This window comes from Eurosta solidaginis, chromosome 5 (genome assembly GCF_040869045.1).
Source record: "Eurosta solidaginis isolate ZX-2024a chromosome 5, ASM4086904v1, whole genome shotgun sequence".
Lineage (NCBI taxonomy): Eukaryota > Metazoa > Arthropoda > Insecta > Diptera > Tephritidae > Eurosta > Eurosta solidaginis.
In genome coordinates this window covers 219,881,157-219,897,534 of record NC_090323.1, presented here as the reverse complement: position 1 = coordinate 219,897,534, position 16,378 = coordinate 219,881,157, and the positions used below count along the sequence as shown (strand labels likewise).

At 37.8% G+C, this 16,378-nt stretch overlaps 1 long non-coding RNA gene across 1 annotated transcript; it reads right to left on the bottom strand.

Annotated features, from left to right (window-relative positions):
- Positions 1 to 10,405: 10,405 nt before the first annotated feature.
- LOC137252544 (uncharacterized) lies at positions 10,406 to 13,073 on the bottom strand. The gene is made up of 2 exons (XR_010953595.1): positions 12,922 to 13,073; positions 10,406 to 11,424 (listed from the first exon to the last, which is right to left on the bottom strand). It is a non-coding gene; the product is annotated as an uncharacterized lncRNA (long non-coding RNA).
- Positions 13,074 to 16,378: the final 3,305 nt, after the last annotated feature.

The window sequence follows — 16,378 nt, the reverse complement described above, 5'->3', positions numbered from 1 at the left end:
GTTTTGAAAAACATTCAAATATTAAATTAAATGCGTCTGAGCTACACAGCTCTAAATCTCAATTCTCTAATAATGAACTTAAGTCTTTTTTCTTGGAAAAATATAATTTCTATCAAAATCTAGGTTTCCGGATATTGGCCACTGATGCGTCGGTCACAGAAAGTAAAGTAGGTTGTGCGGTATATGATACTGAATTTAATATTTCTTATTTATATAATCTCAATGACAATTATGCATCTATGTTTGGTGAACTTTTTGCCATTAGGCAAGCGATTATAATTTCAATTAAATATAATTTTAATAAAGTATGTATATTTTGTGATAGTTTACAAGCCATTAAAGCTCTGAACTGTAATGTAAACACCAATTTTTTAATTACTGAAATCCATAATATCATTAGTAATTCAAATATTGAGGATATTGTAATTATTTGGGTACCTAGCCATGTGGGTATAAATTTTAATGAAAAAGCTAATTTGGCAGCGAAAACTGCTGTAACAACTGGTACTACTCTGAATATTGATCTTACACCCAATGAAGCACTTACGAGAATAAGCAAAGCTCTCTGGTATGAGCTGAAAGAGGAAAATTTAGGTTTATGTAAAGATTGGGAAGTTGATATAATAAATTTTGTATCTATTAAAGAAAGAAAGCCATTGTTCAAATCTAAAAAGTTTAATTTTAACACGTATGACACTAAACTATTAAACAGACTATTAATTGGACGTACATATGGAAGAGAATATCTTAGCAAATTTAAAGCAAATATTTCTGATCAGTGTAATGTATGTAATACTATAGAAACTGCTGAACATCTTGTTTTCCATTGCACCAAGTTTGCTGGAGTAAGAAACAAATATAATATTTTCAATAAATTTAGTACATTAAGTGAATTATTTTATATGAAAAATGTGGATAATTACAATGATTTATTATCTTTTTTACATGAGACAAAGTTAGACAAGGTTCTATAGTTTTTATTTTATGCTGAAATATATGTAAGAAGATATATAAATGATTGTTTAATTGCTTTGCTTGTAAACATATTACTTTGTTTGAACTTGTTTTTATTTTTTTGGATGTGTTATTTTATTTTGCGGCATATTTTAAATATGTATTAAACTTTAAACTAATAACTAAATGCTAAAAAAAAAAATGTATAATCATAAAGTTAATATATAGTTTAAAAAAAAAAAAAATTTGGAAAAGAATGAAAAATTTACACTTAAAAAATATATATAACTATTATATATTATTATTGAAATATATTCATTTTATGTATATGCCGCTCACTTTGGAGACCATCAAACAACTTTCTGATACCTATATGACACTACTTTATTTTCTTGTATTTTTCTTGTATTTTTTCCTGTATTTTGTGCGAAAGAAATGGAACATACAATTTTGGTGTAAGTGGAAACGGGCAAGCTATGTAAGAAAAAACTATCGAAATACAAAGAAAATACAATCTAGGCTGTTAAAAACAAACTAGCCAGTTTGTATTTCGATAGGTTTTTTTGACATTCGGCCGTTTTTTCTTTATATTTTGTGACACTTGGATATTTTCGTTCATTTTTTTCTGACAATACATTTTATTTTGATAAATTAAAACTAAATAAATAAAAAAATAATGGAGTTGGAAATTTTAAATATTGCAACAAATTGTTTGTTGCAGGCTTCCGCTCTTACCATAAGAGGGAAACAGAAACTGAAGAAAAAGAAATACGCCGCACAATGGCTTTTAAAAAGAGAAACAGAGGGTAAGCCCTAAACTTATTAATTAATAATGTAGTTTTCAAGAATACAAAGAAGAAATATACAATATTGTAACGAATTTTACTTGCAAATCCTCTTATTTGCAATCCTCTGCTAAGTTCGAATCACTAAACTGTTGAATAAATAACTCCAATATTGAATAATGTAAAAATGGCCACTATTAAAGTACTTCACAATGACACTTATACTTTGCTACTCGCTGGCTTAATAACCAAACTGATTGATAACTCAAATTGAACTCTACTATTGGCCTCCAGATCGCGTGCTTAATCAATAACTGATTGATTGCTCAACTCAAACTGAATTACAGCGCCTCTTCATCTGTTGCCTTTTATACCCTTTGGTTTCCTCGTTCGCATTTTTCCAGAATGTACTAGTCCATAAGCTCTCAAACTTCTCAGCTATAACTAAAATTGCACAATTTTATACATCTTTTAGGCGCTTCCAGAATCTACTAGTTCAGTAGCTCTCAAACTTCTCAAATATATGCATGTGTTTGCGCATTGACTCTCCGCTGCTCGCATTCGTACATGGTACATATGTGTAGACGCAATTATTTATTCGTTTATGTAGACACATAAAGATTGAATTATTGATGTGAATGTTTGTAGTTTACAGTCTCTCGCGCGCACATAGGCGTATAAGTAAATGCATCTGTGTGTGACATCTCTCTGGGCTGCATTATATATGTGTATACTTGATTTGATTATTAACGTAAATACTGCTTGGCATGGCCTTAGCATCGCCTTAGTGATGGGATAACTTAGTGATGCTAATATCCGTGACACTGCCCTCCACCTAAGTCTGATCGGGACGATCGGGACGATCAGACAAATCTCTCGATCTAAACGTTGCTAGCATCTCCAAATGTACCACTCTTCTAACCCGTGGTTTCCCAGTGGTTTGTATGCGGTAGATGGTATCACTGATCTTCTTCACAACTTTGTACGGGCCTTCCCAACTGCACCGAAATTTAGCTGGAACACCTTTTCGCCGGTGAGGGCTGTTTAACAGTACCAAATCTCCCGCCAAGAAACCTTCCGAATTAAAGTTCTTGTCATGCCAGTGTTTCATCTTACTACTCATTACCCTGGGCCGTTCCTTCACACTCTGTTGTTTGGTCAATGAACCACTTCGTAGAGCTTGCGCTGGACGAATTTTCTTTGCATAATCGGTATCGTTCCCACATTTTACAACAGTAGTGCGCTCCGGCTTGAAACTACCCTGGCATTCTTTCTCGGAAATTAGTTGCTTCGTTTTCCTGCGTCTTTTAGGTTTTGTCAATGCCAGGGTTTCTCTCGCAGGTACTTTTGATTTTGATTTATTTGGCCCATTCGATATATCAACCTTTACCTTTGAATTTCGTAGCCTTCGTCGAGTATTCTCCACCAGTACCCGATTACTGCTGAACCCTTTTTCCAAACTAAAGTTAAGTGGCACATCTTGGTTCTCATAACGCATCACCCTTCTCTGCATATCGATCTTGATGTCATGGTCAACCAAGAAATCCACTCCCAATATAACTTCATCAACAATCTCCGCCACAACAAATTTGTGTAGAACCATGACCTTCCCAATCAATACTTCACATATCACTTCTCCCTGAACTTGGTTATACTCGCCAGTGACCGTACGCAACTTTGCTCCAGGTAACGGTTTTACTCTCCTGTTGACCAAGTCAGATCGGATCAAGGAATGAGATGTGCCCGTATCTGCAGTCAGTCCTCGTTCTTTGCCATCCACATTCCCTCTGACGGTAAGACTGCTCGATTTTCAACCAATTTGCGACACAGATATCACAGGGCATTCAATAGCTGGATCTAGCTCTCTATCTCTTACTCGCTCTTGCTCATCTCCTCCAGCTTTGCGTTTATGGCCACCCACATTGTTGGAACTATTAGGACCAAGACCGAAATGACGTGCAATGTGACCTGGGTTGCCGCACTTGAAACATTTAATAACTCCGGCATTCTTCTGTTAAGATCCCTTCAGTGCTTTCAAAATTATTTCTACCCACTCTGGCCTTTCTACTTCCACACGGCGTGCTTTGTACGCTGGCTTACTCAAAAGTGAGGCTGTTTCCTGAGTCAGTGCATGCGATACCGTTTCAGCAAACGTTAGTTTTTGATTCGCATATGTAGCCCGCTTCTTTTCCACATCTCGTATGCCATTTATGAAGTTCTGGATTTTTACCCTTTCAGTGTATTCCACGGGTGCGTCTGCATTTGCAAGATGAGCCAATCTTTCAATATCTGAAGCAAGCTCCTGCAACGTCTCATTTGCTTTTTGGTAGCGGTTTTGCAACTCAATTTGGAATATCTGTTTCCTATGCTCGCTTCCGTAACGTCTCTCTAAAGCGCTCATCAATGTTTCGTAGTGGTTCCGCTCGTACTCTGGGATTGTCTGTAAGATTTCCGCGGCATGCCCTTTCAGTTCCACGAACAGAGCTGCAACTTTATCTTCAGCATTGCTGTGGTTCACTGCTGCGGTCTTCTCAAACTGTAGCTTAAAGACCTGAAAAGGAACAGAACCATCAAAGGATGGTGTCTTTACCTTTGAATTACTCGCTGAAACAGCTGGGCGGTTTAGTTGTAACTGCTCCATACGACCTTTTAACGCTTCTATTTCGGCATCAATTTTGTCCTCGAGTTGTAAAATTTTTGCATCCTGCTCTTCCAGTTTCACAAAGAGCTGCGATGATACCTGTTCCGAAATTTGTTCCGATATTTCAGATATACGTGCCTCTTGCGCTTCCAGTTGAGATGCCAAATATGTCTTCTCTTCTTCCAATTGTGATGTTATACGGGTTTCCTGCGATTCCAGTTGGGATACCATATACGTCTTCTGTTCTTCAAGTTGTGAAGAAATTTGTGTTTCCTGTGCTTCAATCTTCGATGTTATTCGGTTCTCCTGCGATTCTAGTTGTGATGCCATATATGTCTTCTGCTCTTCCATCTTGGATGTTATACGGTTCTGCTGCGATTCCATATATGTTTGCTGTTCTGCCAGTTGAGGTGACACTGTCGATGTTTGAGCAGATATTGCAGCTAAAATCATGTTCAAGTCTGTACTGGTAACCGTCTGCGATGCTTCGTTTTTCTCTTCAATTTTTGTTGTCTCCTCACCATCAAGATGAAAGACATGCTCCTCCACATCAATTCCTTCTGCTTCCATTGCCTCTCGTAGCCGTGCCTGAAGTTCAAGTTTAACGCCACTTATATTCAATCCACGGCTCTCCAACTCCTTCTTCAGTTGCTGGATCTTCAATTCACTGAACTTTGCCATGTCCTTGTTGTCCTCTGGAATTTATTCAACAATTCCTCTTCTGACACCAATTGTAACGAATTTTACTTGCAAATCCTCTTATTTGCAATCCTCTGCTAAGTTCGAATCACTAAACTGTTGAATAAATAACTCCAATATTGAATAGTGTAAAAATGGCCTTTATTAAAGTACTTCACAATGACACTTATACTTTGCTACTCGCTGGCTTAATAACCAAACTGATTGATAACTCAAATTGAACTCAGCTATTGGCCGCCAGATCGCGTGCTTAATCAATAACTGATTGATTGCTCAACTCAAACTGAATTACAGCGCCTCTTCATCTGTTGCCTTTTATACCCTTTGGTTTCCTCGTTCGCATTTTTCCAGAATGTACTAGTCCATAAGCTCTCAAACTTCTCAGCTATAACTAAAATTGCACAATTTTATACATCTTTTAGGCGCTTCCAGAATCTACTAGTTCAGTAGCTCTCAAACTTCTCAAATATATGCATGTGTTTGCGCATTGACTCTCCGCTGCTCGCATTCGTACATGGTACATATGTGTAGACGCAATTATTTATTCGTTTATGTAGACACATAAAGATTGAATTATTGATGTGAATGTTTGTAGTTTACAGTCTCTCGCGCGCACATAGGCGTATAAGTAAATGCATCTGTGTGTGACATCTCTCTGGGCTGCATTATATATGTGTATACTTGATTTGATTATTAACGTAAATACTGCTTGGCATGGCCTTAGCATCGCCTTAGTGATGGGATAACTTAGTGATGCTAATATCCGTGACAATATACATGGATGTGGTAGCCTCTACGGTGGTGTCGGTAATGGCCGTGCTTTTGTTTTGTGTCCGTCTATTTGTAGGACTTATAGCCTTGTCTATTGAATGATGCACTATGAATTACCGGCAGAAAGCGCTAGCGCATTTTTTCAGCATTGTATTTTTTTCCAGCTAGGCAAAGATTTGACGGTTGACCAGAATTAACCGACACCAGCAGAGAGGCTACAGTTCTTAATATGTTCTTCCCATTTGGCAAGTTTGTGTTCATTTACCACTCGCATAATATCCAACTCAAGATTCCTGACATGAGGGATTCTAGGGTTGAGTTGCCTCGCCAAGTCACGTTCTTTTTACTAGGGTTGCAGTTTCGCGCGAGTTACATACGAATATTCACCACCCACTTAAACCATTTCTCTTTAAAGTACTCTCTTTTACATACTCTCTTAATCCTAGCTTTAATGTTAGTAAGTAAGGCTTTATATATGTATATAAATATTACTTTCAATAAAAAACCTTCTTCTTGGATGAAACCTCAAACCAGTAAGTTCAAATCGGAGTTTTATTAGAAGTTCCAAGTGGATTCAAATCAACTAATGAAAGTCGCGCTTACCTTGCCGGACATCCATCGGATCGGAGAGAGCAGCAAAGAATTGTAAACTACAATACCTTAAATAGGAATTTACTTGCATTATATTTATACTTTATTTTCGTCGTAGGATTTAGGTGTAAGCTATTTAGGGAAATTCAGTGCGAAGACAGCAAGCTATATCGAAACATCTTACGACTGACTCCTGCTCAGTTCGAGATGCTGCTGGAAAAAGTGCGTCCGTACATCACGAAAAAAGATACAAAAATGAGAAGCTGTATTGGGCCAGGAGAACGATTACAATTGACCTGCGTTATTTGGCCACAGGTAACTAACAGAACATAGCATAAAAACTACTAAAAACCAGCACTTCATTTGAGTTTTTATGCTGAAAATGTGGACTTGGGGTCTTTGGCGACGGATTGAGGTTTTACTGGGGGAAGCAAGTCTTATATTTCTGGAATTAACAAAGATTATTTCGGGATCAATCTGCGACCACTTTTGCGGATCACTTGGAAATTACGACTTTTTGGGTGTAGTTTTTGCGGTAAATTCTGAACTAATTTGGTATTTGTTTTGAGATCTTTTCCGAATATAACCAATTTTGACAGAAATAATTGATCGGTTTCGATGTAAGCCGCCGTGGTGTTGGTGTGATGGTAGCGCGCTCTGGCTATATATGTAGGATAAAACCCCAAACGAAATGGCGCTTCCAGTCTAAGGTGTCATTTTTACGCAACCAACTGTTCATTCAGAAGCAGTGTGTGTGATTTCCCCTTGAAATATTGTACAACTTTTTACCATCGTAGGTGAAAGCCAAATGTCTCTTCAATTGCCATTCCGCATTCAGCAATCGACAATTTCAAAAATTTTAAAGGAATCTATTCCTGCCCTATATTTAGCTTTAAACGAGGAGTATTTAAAATTTCCAGCAACGGAAGAGGACTGGCTGAATATTGCGAAAGATTTTTATGAAATGCGGGGATTTCCGAATTGCATCGGTGCTTTAGATGGTAAATTAAAATATATTTATTATTAAGGAGTTCAATTACAAGCTACAATGACACTTTTCAGGGAAGCATTGTAAGATACTGCCGATGAGGAAAAGTGGATCTACATACTTTAATTATAAAGGATATCATTCATTTGTGTTGATGGCAGTCGCAGATGCCAATTACCGTTTTATTTATGCAGATATAGGTGTTAACGGAAGAGTAGGAGACGCCGGAATTTCGCTAAACTCGGAATTGAAATACGCTATAGAAAGAAATGAAGTTAAAATACCTCCTCCAATTTTTCTTCCGTTATCATCAACTTTATCACCGTATGTACTATTAGCTGATGACGCATTTGCTCTCAAGGAGTATTTGATGAAGCCTTACTCTCATCTGAGACTTACAGATTCCGAAATTAAATATAATTACATGGTTTCGAGAAACAGGCGTGTTGTCGAAAACACTTTTGGAATTCTGGCAAATCGTTGTTTTCTTTTCTGCCATACACCGAGCTCCAGCTGCAGCCGTTCAAGTAGTGCTCGCTTGCATATGTGTGCATAATCTTTTACGAACCCAAAATATGCACACAAAAAGTAGTTTTGACGCGATTTCGGATGCTGAAATTGACCAAATAATAGGAAGCAATTATACGTCAACTTCAAGCGAAAGAAATATGCCAAAGAGGGGTGCAGATGAAATAAGGCGAAATTTTGAAAACTATTTCGCAGCGTTAAATTAATTATGGTCCCACCCATGCAAACTTGTTGCACAGGTGCATAAAGGGACAACGTTCTATTATAATACTTCTATATTGATACATCTTGTATAGAAAGAAATAAAAATAAAGATAAATAATCTAATCTAATATATATTATAAATGGGAAAGTTTGGATGTTTAGATGTTTGGATGTTTGTATGTCCAGACGTTTGTCTTTGTGCCTCAATCACGTAAGAACGGCTGGACGGATTTGGATGACACATATAGCCAATAGTCTAGAAGTATCTACTAGCTATATACTTTTAAAAAGAGGGGAGGTCCCCGCCCCCTAGGTACAGTTAAAGTTTAATTATTATATTTTTTCATCTTTGTGACTGAATTACGCCAGAACAACTACACGGATTTTGATGAAATTTGGGACACAGACAACAGTCTACTAGCGAAATTTTTTTCGAACATGGAAAGGGGGTGGGGGTCCCACGACCCCTTCGAAAAATTACTTTTTAATGATTTTTACACATTATGACTTTAACTTTACTGACCACCAATATTACAAACTCAATAGGTCAAATAAGTCGAGGGCTTACAAAGTGAGCATCTCCTCACCCCCTTCCCCACACCCCCTCTGGACCAAAATCTATAAATTGTTATAACTCAATATAAATGTTCTAAATCAATAGTTTTTGGTATTCGATCGAGAACTAAACAATTTTGGAAAAACGATCGGTGGTGCTCTCCGTCTCCTCCCGCCATCCACCTTCCTTCAATAGTTTTTATTAGCACGCTTTTATTAGCTTTACCTGTATGTTTCTTTGTAACGTTTCATCGCTCCAATGCGCCTGCTGCCTTATTAACATGGTTTTATAATTAGCTTCACCTTATTTGTAATCCCGTTAGCGTCATACCGAGACCCTTCCAGGATCATTTCTGGATGGTTTTCGGCACCAGTCCGGGATCCCGCCGGAGTCATTTCGGAACTATTTCGGGATCATTTTGGGATCCTTCCGGGATCATTTCTGTATAGTTTTCTGGATCCGTCCGGGATCATTTCGGGACTATTTCGCGATCATTTGGGGACCATTCCGGCATCATTTCTGGATGGGTTTCGGGATCCGTACGACATCCCGTCGGGGTATTTTCGGGATAATTTGCGTAACTTTGAGAGATAAATTCTTGATGGTTCCAGGGATCATTACGGGACTTTTTCGGGGCCATTTTGCGTCGCTTCCGGCATCATTTCTGGATGGTTTTCGGGATCCGTCCGGGATCCCGTCGGGGCCATTTCGGGGCTATTTTGGGATCATTTGGGGTATCTTCCGGCATCATTTCTGGATGGGTTTCGAGATCCGTCCGGCATCCCGTCGGGGGACACTTTCGGCATCATTTTTGGATGGTTTTCGGAATCCGTGCGGGATCCCGTCAGGTTCATTTTGGGACTATTACGGGATCATTTGAGGACCTATCCGATATAATTTCTGGATAGTTTTCGGGATCCCGTCGGGGTCATTTCGCGACTTTTTCTCGATTAATACGTGATCATTAGGGGGCCTTTCGGTATCATTTCTGGATGGTTTTCCGGATCCGTCCGGGATCCCATCAGGGTCATTTCGGGACTCTTAGGGGATTATTTGGTGTACCTTCCGTATTCATTTCTAGATGGTTTTCGGGATCCGTCCGGGATTCGGTCGCGGTCATTTTGGGACTTTTTCTCGACTAATACGGGATAATTTGGGGACCCTTTTGGTATCATTTCTGGATGGTTTTCGGGATCCGTTCGGAATCCCGTCGGCATCATTTCGGCACTTTTTCGGGATCATTTGGTGTCCCTCCGGCATCATTTCTTGATGCTTTGCCGGATCCATCAGGGTCATTTCGGGACCATTTGGGATCATTTGGGGACCCTTCCTAGGTCATTTCTGGATCCGTACAGGATGCCATAGGAGTCATTTTGAGATTTTTTTTGTTACTGTTTCGGGATAGTTATGGAACCCTTCGGGATCCGTCCGCGATAGGGTCGGGATCATTTCGTGGCTTTTTCTGGATAATTTCGGAATCATTTGGGGATCCTATCAGGTTATCAGCTCATTTAGTTCTTTTTTTTTTTTGCTAAATTACAAAAATAAAATGCATTAGACAGAAAAAAATTTTTAAGCAGATAACTTGATAAGCAGGCTAATGTGAATAGCCCATATATCTCATTTTCTCCTTGCGGACGGGGCCGCGGGTAAAGGCTATGTATGGAATAAAGCAAAGAAAAACTTAATTTAAATTGTATTTATTGACATGGTATATTTATATATTACAACTAAATTTTAATTATTGTACACTGTGCCAAACCATGATTCAAGTACAGTAAATCAGAATAATCAATTAAGATGCACCCTACTAAAAAAAGAAGAGTATATATATATTGCGGTTTGAAAGAGCTTTTGCCATCGTGGAAGCATCCAAAAACTTCTCTAATTATATTTTCAGTAGGAAACTAATATGAAAAAATTTATATGTATGTACATAGTTAAAGTTCATACAGTGTTAAATAAAAAGGTAAACTCGCAAATAGTATATGAGCAGTTTATTTTGAAAGTGGCATAAGTCATTTCATGTCGTTTAGGTTCAGTGGTAATTTGTTTGTATCTCTACTCGCCTCCAGTTTTTTAGAGTCCAATATCCAAAAGATGCAATTCTTATTATTATTTTATAATTGTAGAACCATCTATATATGCATTCGTTCAAAAATAACAATGCATTAGGACCATGAGTTGGAAATGACTTATGCCACTTTCAAAATAAACGGCTCATATACTAGTCGAATTGGCCGTTCCGATTTAGCTGCTCCATTTGCAAATTTATCAAAATATTACGCATATCTTTTCTAGCTGATAGCTGTAGATCAACATCGAGTTTAGATATTTCATCAGCAATGTAGGTGGCAAAACTGTTTGCTTTTTCATTTTCGGATGCAGCACAATAAGCATTAGTTAAATTTTGGGATGCTGCGATTAAAGCAGAAGCGTTGTCATTTGCATCATTTTCTTTTTTAGTACGTCGTTTTTTTAAAACATGGCCCAACTTATTTGATTTTTTTTCTACAAATTAAACACTATCTTCATTGGTACCTAATGGTGAAAGGACTACATCGGAAACTATTTTAGAACTATTTGCATCGGTAGCGCCGATGGCTTCTAATGGCTGGCTAGCAGAGTTGAACTGTTCCGCGTCGATATCTTCATCTAAGAATTCAATGCATTCGTCGAGATCATCTTTGTTTTCTTGTCTGAGAACCTAAAAAATATTTAAAATTATTTATATGCAAGACGCGATATGATAGTTAAGGTTATAAATCATCATCTGCTCTATTGTTGTTATAGCAGAGCTTCGCCCCACCCAATAGGTGCGACCAATCACAAATTGTCATCAATGTCCTCTAACGGGGGTCCAAAGAAACTTGCTGTGTCAACACAGGACCATAATGAGAGGGGTTTTAAAGGCGTTGGTTTCTCATTGTAATTGAAAAGAAGGTTGGTGTGATGTGTCGCCTTACTGTGTGGATGATGTTACAGTAATATAAGATATCCCATGACAGTTTTGAGAGCGGCGTTTCGACAGACCTGCAGTTTCCTCTGGTGTATTTTTCTTCTAAGCTCGGTAACCATATCGGAGACGCGAAGCAAACAAGAAGGGGGTTAGAGGGCTAAGAATATAGGCGCGGCAGGTTTGCCTGTTGTAAGAGGCGACTAAACACCCAAATGGTGACATTATATGATTCCCGAGAACATTGTTGTTCATTTCACAGCCGAGCTCATCACGATAAGGGCCAGGACCCTCATATATGGAATTTCAACCGAGGTTAAGGAAGGCAATAAAAAGGCCAAGCCACCAAGTCAATTGTCCCAGATGGTATAGCCATGCCGACACCTTTGCGGTGAGGGAGTAAACTACAAGTTTTCAATTTGTCACTGAAGTCCTACGTCATTCCAATAGGCAAGGATAATTCCGCTACCAAAGCGTGTTAAACCAGCTAGCGAAGGTGGTTTCGACCGATATCACTCCGGAAACCGGAGCGAATATTTGGTTAGCCAACCATCAGCATCGCTATGGGTTCAGGCATCGGGCAAAAGAACATCAAAATGTAAGAAACAAATGCTTCCAGATCGAAGAAAGTTTTTCTAAGAGGGGTCGTCCCGGTAGTGATTTAGGCGCAGACTACGGGACGCCCTTGGGCGTGAACAGTAAGGAGCCACAAAAGATTTATAAAAGTTACAAGGACGTCGGGTTTTGGGGTCCAGCCCAGAACAACCTGTCCGATGCAACCATCCCTTGCACGTGACACACTTACAAGAGTGTGACCGTCCTAAAAAGATTCTTTTCCCGCTACAACGATGACAATTTGTGGGAGAGACGCAACAAATTAAATGGGGTTAGACTAAAATGACAGCCCCTGGTCGGGAAAAATCCCGAGCCGCTCCGATGCATAGTACCGGCTGCCTTGGTAAGCTCTGCTCTGAAATATGGCTCTGGTGGATTTGAAGATATGGGGGATTGTAGATTTACCAAAAGACGTTACTATTATTTTGTATGCTCCATTGTGCTTTTTGAATGCCTTCATGAGGATATCAAAAAGCCGAACAGCGGTTACTTACTCCCATGTACGAGATTTAGTCGTCTCTTGTGACAGGCTCTACCGCGGGGAGGAAACTCATATGGATCGGATCTACATTGGGCTCTACTCTACTTAACTCAAACTTCTATACAACAATAGAGAAAAGAAAAATGCATTACCTCCAAACTTCTTTTATTGGAATTATTCACCGACGGTGTATGCTGGCTCACGACGACCAGGAATTTCAAAGAGCCATAACTTCGTCTTGCATTCTCTATCCGCTGCTTCTCTGTACTAAAGTACGATTTTAAGTTGCACCACTTATGCGTAACTTCATCTGAATATCGGGGAAGTAAATACATTATACAGTGGACTAAACCATATCTTATCAAATATTAATCTTATGTATTCCTCGATACCGTTAAAAAACATGTTACATGCCAAAAAGACGCAAGGCATACCTAGGAAATAAGTCAACTTGGAATGCCAAAAGAGTATGAGTGTGGACAATAAAATGTTAGATAATCTGGGCAACACAATCTTCTCGAAGGTATATATACCTCTCTAAGCCATTATTTTATTTGCAATATCCAGGCTCAAGGCCAAATTGTTGGCTCGCAATAGCCAAATTAAACGTGCCCACAAACCCTTAAGCCAAAGGAAATTATGTGGGATGTTTGCTTGGACGAGGTGTTGTGAACGAGATGATGGCACAATAGGTTGATGACCCTCACCACATACCTCTCTACTTCTCAAATAATATTAAAATTGATCTTGAAACCTCACCGTATTGGAATGGTACATTGGGTGAATATTGAATTCATTTCCTTCACTAGCTCAATCCAAAATTGTTGCTTTTTGTATTTCAGTTTATATGCAGGAAGCGTGTGGTTCCAAATAAATTCCGCGTTTTGAACTTTATTAATAATATGGTAACGTAATTGTCTTCCCATCTTAATTTCATTTTTCCTGTTTTTAAATTGTATTTCAAATTATTTTTCCTTTTTGTAATAATTATTTTTTCAATTTGAGTTTCGTTCAGTTTACAATTAAACGTCAACAAAGTAGTGTCATATATGCTTTATGGGGATATGACATGCTTGCCATGCAACTTTTAAAAATCACCCTGGATTTACAAAAAGGAAAAAATTAAAGGAAACTTTGTGCGACGGGTATTTACATTGCGGCATGTGTTAGCTGCTTAGGCAAATCTAAATGTTGCAAGTATAGTAACCCTTTTACGTTTGTTAACCTGGCAATATATTCAATATAGAGGCAATTTAAGTGGCAATTTATTCACCGACGGCAATTTAAGTGTCCTCTTGCCATTTATTGGAATTGGAACATTCAATTCCCAAAATAGAAAAAAAAAAAAAGATTAGCTACTAATGAAATAATTATAGATTCGAATTTTATTGGGAAGATTGAGCTCAATAAGCGTATTAATGTAGAAAACTGCCTTTATTATGCAATAAGCCGTCTGTGTGAAAATAGTATAAGGAAAGTTACACAAATAATTGAGACGGAGTTTAAATATGTAACGTCAGAGGTCAACTGACTCGTTGGTTTTGAGCCCATTTCGCATCACGCTGGGCGACCCTATTTAAAATTTAAATGTACAAAGTCAGTGAATTTCTTACTTTATTTATTGCAGCTTATTCGTTATTATTTTATTAGAGGAGCGACTACGATAGATTTACCCTAACTGTAATTTCTTAGTGTTATTATTTTCGTATGTAAATAGATGCAGTTAGCTTTTTGTGCTCCTTTTTTACCAAATGAAACGTTCGTTAGTAATTTAATGAAAAATGTAATTTTTCTGAGTGAAATCTGGATTTATTCGTATGAAATAGGTGATTATAGTATCCCCCATTATAGGTTCTATGCGAATGCAAATGATACCTACAGTGCAGGAGGTGTTGGAGCATTTGTACGCGAAAATTATAATTGTAATTCAGTAAGTATTAGCTTAAATAGTGCTGATTTATTAAAACTTACGTTAAATCTCAAAGACGAACAATTTAACCTATTGGGAGTATATAGACTTCAGTCTGTACCTACTTCTCCTTTTCTTGACGAATATTCATCTATCGTAAGCAATGAAAAAGCTAGCAATTTTTTTGTTTTAGGCGATTTAGATTTAGATCTTCTACATCATTGCATACTAACTGATGACTATTTGACATTAAAGGCTGAAAACGGTTTAACATCATATATTAATGAAACATCACGTGTTTTGTCGCTTTAACGCTTCTCAGTGTACAGACTGTTCTAGTTTTAATGTGGACTTACAAATGACCGATCACATGATAACAAGTAAGGAAGGTTAAGTTCGGGTGTAACCGAACATTACATACTCAGTTAAGAGCTATGGTGACAACATAAGGGAAAATAACCATGTAGGAAAATGAACCGAGGGTAACCCTAGAATGTGTTTGTATGACATGGGTATCAAATGGAAGGTAGTAAAGAGTATTTTAAGAGGGAGTAGGCCATAGTTCTATGGTTGGACGCCATTTAGGGATATCGCCATAAAGGTGGACCAGGGGTTACTCCAGAATATGTTTGTACGATATGGGTATCAAATGAAAGGTGTTAATGAGTATTTTAAAAGGGCGTGGGGCTTAGTTCTATAGGTGGACGCCTTTTCGAGATATCGCCAAAAAGGTGGACCGGGGTGACTCTAGAATGTGTTTGTACGATATGGGTATCAAATTAAAGGTATAAATGAGGGTTTTAAAAGGGAGTGGTGGTAGTTGTATATGTGAAGGCGTCACCAGAGTGACCCAGAACATCATCTGTTGGATACCGCTACTTTATTTATATATATAATACCACGAACAGTATTCCTGTTCCGGGTTTTTTATTTCGCCCTGCAGAACTTTTTCATTTTCTTTTACTTAATATGGTAGGTGTCACACCCATTTTGCAAAGTTTTTTCTAAAGTTATATTTTGCGTATAAAACTGGGCGTGGCTTCTACTTCACAGAAATAAGTTATCGTCCTAGAATCTAAGCCCCTACTAAATTTCACAAGGATTGGTAAATTTTTGTTCGACTTATGGCATTAAAAGTATCCTAGACAAATTAAATGAAAAAGGGCGGAGCCACCCCCATTTTGAAATTTTCTTTTATTATTGTATTTTATTGCACCATATAATTACTGGAGTTGAATGTTGACATAATTTACTTATATACTGTAAAGATATTAACTTTTTTGTTAAAATGTGACTTTAATTTTTTTTTTTTAAGTGTGCGTGATCGTTATCCGATTTTGCTAATTTTTATTAAACATACATACAGTGATAGGAGTTCCTGCCAAATTTCATCATGATATCTTCAACGACTGCCAAATTACAGCTTGCAAAATTTCTAAATTACCTTCTTTTAAAAGTGGGCGGTACCACGCCTATTGTCCAAAATTTTACTAATTTTCTATTCCGCGTCATAAGTTCAACTCACCTACCAAATTTCATCGCTTTATCCGTCTTTGGTAATGAATTATCGCACTTTTTCTGTTTTTCGAAATTTTCGATATCGAAAAAGTGGGCGTGGTTATAGTCCGATATCGTTCATTTTAATAGCGTTCATCAAGATACCTCAAAATTTACTCAAGTTAGCGTGTTAATGGACGGAC